This window comes from Tupaia chinensis, unplaced genomic scaffold (genome assembly GCF_000334495.1).
Source record: "Tupaia chinensis unplaced genomic scaffold, TupChi_1.0 Scaffold000056_1, whole genome shotgun sequence".
Taxonomy (NCBI): Eukaryota; Metazoa; Chordata; class Mammalia; order Scandentia; family Tupaiidae; genus Tupaia; species Tupaia belangeri.
Window position 1 is genome coordinate 1,428,946 of NW_006159514.1, and position 7,894 is coordinate 1,436,839.

The 7,894-nt window shown below is 42.2% G+C and overlaps 1 protein-coding gene across 1 annotated transcript in view; it reads left to right on the forward strand.

The window, feature by feature from the left end:
- METTL8 (methyltransferase 8, tRNA N3-cytidine) overlaps positions 1–7,894 on the forward strand; it is a 135,141-nt gene that overhangs the window by 110,631 nt on the left and 16,616 nt on the right. The gene's annotated exons all lie outside the window — the stretch shown is intronic.

Here is a 7,894-nt window from a genome sequence, read left to right on the forward strand (position 1 = left end):
ACACACACACACACACACACACACACACACACACACACAGCATGAGGTTTAAGCCACCGGGTCTGGGATTCAAATTGCGGTCGACTACGCGGGAGTCCAGTGACATAACCATTACACCATCTGCTGGTCTCTAAATCACATAATTTTGAGAAACCATAGAAATGGAAAAATCATCTACTTGATGTGTACTTTAAGCTTAGTAAACTAGTTCCCAACATAGACTCTCCTCCATCGTCTCTGATAGCACAGAGACATCTACAAGCCCTCGATCAAGGTGTATTTTTTGTTTTGTTTTCTCCAATTTTTTTTTAATTGAGAAGCTGATGTATGACATACAATTTTAATTTCTCTTGCCTTCCCTAAAATTAGGGAAGTATGACCTATGATAACCTGATTTTCAGGTTACTTTTAGATGAATATGTTGCTGTACACTTTCTTTAAGATAGCTTAAAGAAATATTTTTACTCCCTTGCCTAAAAAAGGATATTTGTTGACTTGCAAATTATACTTTGTAAAAATGGAGTTTTGGGGCCAGTTGGTGGCATGGTGGTTGAGGGTGCTGGCCAACCACAGTAGGAGTCCTGGACCTAGCAGCTCGCTTTCTCACTTTCCTTCTCTCTCTCTCTCTCACATACACTCTGCCCCTCACTTACTCTCTCTCTCTCTCTCTTACTCTGTCCATCTCTGGTCAAATTTAAATAAATAAATAAGTATATAAATAAATAGAGGTAAATAAAATAAGACTGGAGAACATAAAAGTATTAAAAATTGTAATGGACACTAGAGACAAAAGTGGAAGAGGGGGGGGAGGGAAAGCATAGGAAAGGAAATTTAGGGGGGAGGGGAATGGAGAGGTAAGACTTATGGGACACAGATAAGGTTTATTATCTGTTGACGAGGATTATATAATAGTCTCAACTGGACTAGGCTGAGGTGTAAATCATGCTGGATAAAGTCTCTTCACAATCTAAATGATGTATAGCAATTTAATGTACAAATTTAAAAAATTAAAATTTTTAAAAATGGAGTTTCTAAGATTGGTCTTTCATTCATTACACAGTATTTACTGAGTAATTAGATCGTGCTGCGTTATATGGAATAATACAATCAATAAGGCCCAGCCCTGTCTTCAGGGAACTTAAGTAGGGTGTAACTGGCAGAGCAAAATGTGCATATCCCAAACCTCTAAATCATGATCTAGAGTAATATATAAAAAAATACTCAAAAAGGGAATTTATACCTAGCAGACTCTATGAATCACAGAAATCTGGGGAAAAAATGGACCGTCTCTTTTAGGAACACCACTGGAATGATTCGCTTCACTGTTTTCCTTTTTTAATTCACTTAAAATTTAGTTACCTAGAAGAGTGTAATGGATACAACTTGGGTCATGAATTTATCTCTTGACATCTCTTCTATTCACCAGAATGGGAGATAATTCCTCGAAGAAAAATCAAGACATTGTTATTCAAAGAAAGGGAAAGGAATGCTGTCTGGTCACAAACAGCACATCCTGTTAGTGGTGGTAGCAGTAGTAGTGGTAGTTCCAAAATGAGAGATCAGCTGTGAAAAAGAATAGGGAAGCATCTGGCTCCTGGAGGAGGCAGGTGTCAGGCTAGTCCTTGAATGTACATTGTCTAGAATGGAGAGAAGACAAGTCTGTTGGTGGAGGACATTCATGATGAGGAGTAGCAGAGAGAAGATGAGGAGGGGTCAGCTGGTAGACAGCCTAGAAGAGTGGTGTGCTGAGTACTAATTTGTGGTCTGGAACCATCTGAGGGTGCCTGCTTGGTTTCTGTTTCCTCCTAAGCAGGGCGTGTTATAGTGTACTTAGAGAAACTGACTGAGGAGTTGGCTGTAGAGTGGAGAGGAGTAAGGCCCGAGATCAGCGGAAAAGACCACATAAAGGTTTTTGCACAAACCTGCCTCGGTGACACTTCCTCCGAAGTTCAGTCACTGGGTTTCTGTTTAAACACACGTATGTCAGTAATTGTAAAAGTTAAAATTTGCCTGAGACTCTTAATTCAGTTGTATTTCATAATTACAGTGTACATGTAAAAGCCAAGCTAGTAATGAAAGTATTACATACAACAAGGGCGGTTTAGATAAGTTAATGTTGCCATGGGAACCCCAGCAGAGCTTCTCGAGTCTCAATTTAAAAATCATGGCCCAAGGTGGTTTTAAAAAAACAACAGAAGGTAAAATTATTCTCACACTCTCACACATGTAAATCGTACTGTCTCTCTCCGTTGTAAATAGCAGATTCAAGCCAGCCTCTTGACTGGCGCAGTACAGCTCGGCTTCTTGTCTTTCTGTAATGGATTACAGCATGTGAGTTAACCTTTAGAAGCTTCAGAAATACATCAACCAAATTTGGACTGTGAGACACACACTGAGTTCTCTTGGGCTGTGTCCAGCGTAGACCTCCTATTCCACGTGTCTACACAGCAGGGCCATTTCCACCAGTGTCTTCTACTTGTCTGGTCAGTCTTTCTCTTAGCCAACCTGAATCAGCTTCCTCCTTAGGGTTTGCTGCTAGACAAAAAAATGTAGATCTTGGCAGAGAAAGAAAGAGAAAAAGACCTATTGGCATTTTGCCTATAGATATGAAGAAATTATGGGCCCAGTGACACAGTGCTCTACAGTGGCTGGAGCCCATGTGGAAGACAGGGGGCCTGGTTCCCTGGTTGACCTGTATCCAGGGTGGACATGTGCATACGTGCCTATAATCCTGGCTGGCTGGACAAGGCTGGAGGGACAATTGCCATATGAGACCCTGTTAAGGGTGCTTTTCTCTATCTCTCATGAAATAAAGAAAATAAGTAATTAAGAAGTATTGAAATGTTTCTGCGTGGGTGCTCATTTAATATATTTGATAGGGGCCAGACAGTGCAGTGCTAAAACATGATGCAGGTCCATATTGGGAAGTTGCCTGTTTGCTGCCAGAGACCTCCTCGAGTGTCATGGGCTTGTGTACCCATGATCTGTGTTGGCTGAGGCTAGGGAGCGCATCGAGGTAGTGTGATCTTACAGGGGTACTGTATGTCTGTCTCTGCCTTTGTCTCTGTGTCTCTCACTCATGGAATAAATAAATAAGCTTAAGTAAAATATATGATTACTGCATGATATTCTAATTTCTCCCTCATATCCATAAAGCTAGGACCAGTTGTTTATAGTTTATACCCAATTTGATATTTAACATTCATCTGCGGAGAGAGCCGAATTTTGAAAGGGCCATTTTCTAACAGAAAAAAGGTATACACTTCATCTTCTTACAATACAGAAACAATGAAATTATGTGATATTAAAATATACCCTCCATTTTTCTCCATTTCTGCAATTTCACTTTTGAGGATTGTCCAAATGAAAACACACAAAAAAAACTGTTCCAGAAAGTTGTGAGAAAATCAAGATAAGAGTTTCTGTTATTAAGGTTTTGCATTCAGTATGACACACTTGTCTGCATAAAAAACACCCAGTTAACATTGACTTCTGAGAACCTACCGGCTTGGCTTATCTCAGTTCCATGTACTTTTTTTTTTTTGGAGAAATTTTTGCTATAGGGTGCGTGCACTCGCCACACAGACAGAACAGACATTGTGAGACAAAGAGAAAGTGAGAAATCACCCCCCCGGGGCGGGGGGTTGGCCACGCCGCAATCCCTTCTCCTCCCGGTATCCTGGGCACGCGTGCACATGCGCCCAGTGTGAGTGTTAAGCCACCGGGTCCGGGACTTGAACTACGGTCGACTACATGGGAGTCCAACGGCATAGCCATTACGCTAACTGCTGGTCGCTCAGTTTCATGTACTTTGTCACTAAATTGTGAACACATCCCGGCTTCCACCATTATGTAATCCTAAACTGCTGTACTTGTTTGTTCATAAAAATCCACCCATATGCAAATAGCTTCCCTCCTGGGGGCAAAACTTAAAGCCACCTGAACTATGGGATTGTTCACCCCTGGGCAAGTTAAATTCTTGCCCTCTAACTCCTATGTTTTTTTTTTTTTTTATGGTTTTCCAACACATCAAAGTTCCAAAGCCAGAATAGATCACACATTATTACTTCTAATTGGTTTTCATCTTTATTACGCTCCTCACAAGTGCACATAACTTCCTATTTGCATAACTAATAGGCCTCTCTCAAAGCCTGTGTGCCTCCTGCTTCCTGCCTCTATTAGTCATCTGTAGGCTACATGTTGGCGTGGGTACTTTCCCCACTTGTGAAAGTGCCTCGTAAATTCTAAAGCATGAAAATGTCCGAGGTATTGTTATTAATAACAGCATTTACAGTGTACCAGCAGTGCACACAGTACTCCAGCAATAGATCCTTTTTCAATGGTTTTATCAGACGTCGTGAGAAAGACAGTATTGTACAGTGGAAAAAGTACTGCTTTGGAGTTAGAACCACGTGGTTATTCTTAATTTAGCTCTGAGCACTAAGTTTTTTTATACACTATACACATTCCTTCATTTAGTCCTCAAACTCCTGTGAAATCATTTTTATTATAAACATTTAGCAGATGACACTGGGACGCTGAGATGTTGGGTAACTTGCCCAGGATATCACAGCTAGGAAGTGGCAGAGCCTGAATTTGGACCCAGAACTGTCTGATTCCGAAACCTCGACTCTCTCATCGCTGTACTGTAATTGATAGGCTCAGATGCTGCCTGGGAAGGTGCTAGAGAGGAAAGAGAGTGCCTGAGTCTAGCAGAGAACTAGACCGACGGGTGGGAGTTCAGATCACACGACCTTCAAGGCAAAGGCTTATTCCAGATCCAGTTGGCCTGTGAAATAAGTAGTTGCACTTGTTCACAGCGACACATTGGAAAGGACGGGAAGCAAATGGACCGAGAAGAATGACAAAGCAAAAAGCTTTCAATCTGCTCTTTTCAGGATTCTGCATATGCTTAGTGCTGCTCTGGCCCCACCCACTTCAGGCTCTCACCTGGAGCTTGGTATCCCTGCAGTACTCCTCACCAGCATAGCCCTCACTTACAGGCCAGTCATTCCACACTGTGGAGGGGACAGAGCTCGTCAAATGTCTATAAGGCTTCAGCTCCAGCCTGATGTAAAGTGGAAGCAGGAGGTGTCAATAATAAGATGTGAGTGAAGACATCTTTATTTAAAATGTTGTGTGTACATTAATACTACGTTAATGCCAACTCAGGCACGAAATGTTGAGCATTTCTTGGAATATGGCTTGGGATTTGAGAGGCACAAAGGTACCTGCAAGATGGCTTTGGTGTAGTCATAAATAGAAGTAAAATAACAGTTGCATCTTCATTTATAATGAATCTGTATTGTGGCCTCAGAGCTGAAGAGGAGAGTGGATGCCAAAGTCTGTCTTTCAGTAACATATGTCTTAAATGACAGGGAAGAGGTGTTGAAGACAAAATTATTTTTTCCTATGAGTATGAATCAGCAACATGCAGTAACAAGCAAGTAATAATAGTTCTGCATGTGAGTGCCTACAGAGGGTAAGAAAAATAGCATCAAATTGAAAACACAAGTGCACCTGCAGGAGGGGCCCAGGAGGCCGCAGAGCACCGCTCCTTAGAGCACTGCCTCCAAGTGTCTCAGAGCACAGAGACCCTAACTCTGGCAAGTCAGGTTGGCATGAGATAGATGGAGCACATTAAAACCTCCAGATGGTCAAAGACAGCCCACCTGCAGCTGCCCTCAGTTTGTCAGAGGCAAGCACCAAAGCACTACCACTTGCCAAGAGTTTAAAACTACAGTTTTTGATTCCACAGTTCCTATGGTTTCACAATCACTTAACCTTTAGTAAAGAACAGCTAGAAGCAGGTGAATGAATAAATACACACTGTTACATAAAGAGGGGGTAAAATCATTGACTTCAGATAATCATAAAGAGTGTCCAGGAATCTGTGTTCTTGGCATTCCAGTGATCTGTCTTTATCTTTGGTTTTTACCAGCTTGTAGGCACTAAGTAGAGCCTGGACCCCAGGGGGGGAAAATGCTTTTCTATGGGATCTTAGTTACCAAATCAAATAAAATAAGCCACTAATACCTCTTAAGAAACTCTGAGCATCATGTCTCCTACTTGGGCTGATGAGGAGACCAAGAAAATTACGCATTTTGTTAAGCTTATAAAAATTAATTGGTGGGACCAGCAGATGGTGTAATGGCTAAGTCACTGGACTCCCATGTGGTCCACCATGGTTTGAGTCCCAGCCCTGATGGCTTAAGCCCACGCTGGGCACGTGTGTGTGCGTGCCCAAGATCCCGAGAGGAGAATGGAGGAGAAGGGATTGCAGCATGGCCATCCCCCTTGGGGGTGATGTCTCGCTTTCTGTCTCTATGTCTCTCTCTGTCTTTCTGGCAAGCACATGCCCTATAGCAAAAACCTCTTCAGAAAAAAAAAAAAATTATTTGGCAGTGCCCAGGATGACATCAGATGTTCTCCTAGCAGGATGGAGAAGGTGGGGTAAGAGAAGACTGCTCCGTCCCACTCAGGAAAAGATTATTTTTCCTCAAAAAGATGGAGATGGTGTGGGAAGGGCAGAAAGCTTTGCCCTCTGCGAGAATTCCTTTCTCAGCAGGATGGAGGAAATGCAGTAAGAACTGCCATCCTGACCTCACCCAGGGTCCAGCTGTGCTGCCCTCTGAGAAGGAGCCTCCCCCCAGCAATGTCAGAACAGGAGTGGACACTGCTCTTGGGACTCTGGGCAGGGAACTGCAGGTGCACTCACAAGGTACATGATTTATAATCCGTGTTCATCAGCCCTCTGGCTAGACTATTTGGCCATAGCCATGGTTGTTTCCCAACACCTGGGCCTATATAGACAGCAGTTTCTGTTTTTGTTTTTTGGGTTTTTTTTTTTTTTTTTTTACATTAACTGATTCATTAAGCAAGTTTGTACCAAGCACCTGCAGGCAAATTACTCATGAAAGGGACTTGGTGCACCCTCAAGAAGCTCACAGTGTGGTGGTCAAGATGATGCATAAACTGCATGATATCCAGGGTGACTATGGCCACCCTCAATTCACGGGTGCTTTGGAGTCTCAGCTCATCTTTTTTCTAGTGTTCACAGGCTGCCGTGAAATAGAAACTTGATGACTACTTTTAGGAGTGTTGAATATAGGCAGATTTATCTCCACACAGGTGTATGTGTGTGTCACATTTGTGTTCTTTGCAGGTATGTACACAAACATGTCCTGTTTTACTTTTTCACCAAACTTTATAACATATGCTCTCTATTAATGCAAAATAAATAATAAAATCAAGAAAAATTCTTGGGCAGTGTTTTCAACCCATTGCTCCTTTTTGTGACACTTTGTAGCTCACTGCCAAAAAAGCAGAAATTAATTTTTTCCCTTTCTATCAAGTATGGTTGTTTAAAACAAACAAACAAACACTGGAGAAGGGCAGTTGCAAATTTGTAAGTCTTCTTCATTGGGAAGAAACATTAAAACTATGTAAGTTCCTGGGGCCAGCAGGTGGCATGGTGGTTAAGGCACCAGACTCCCACATGGCTGACTATGTGGTTTGAGTCCCAGACCTGGCAAGTTGAAAATCATGCCAGATCCATGTGTGTGCATGCCCAAAATCCCAAGGGGCGAATGAAGGAAAAGGAATTGCAGCTTGACCATCCCCTCTAGGGAGGGGATATTTTCACTTTCCCTCTCTCTGTCTCTCTCTAGTGAGTTCCCATGCCCTATGACAGAATCTAAAAACAAAAAGAAAAAGGCTATGTGAATTCCTAAAGTTAATGAGGAGATGCAATTGAGTCAAGTGCATTGGTGTTTTTCTACTTATTTATTTTTTAAATGCTATATACTTAGCTCAAGCCACACCATGCAATTACTGTCTCATTTCTTTCTCCTGTCTCCTGAGAGTAACTCGTCTTCCTCCTGAGGCTGCCCTG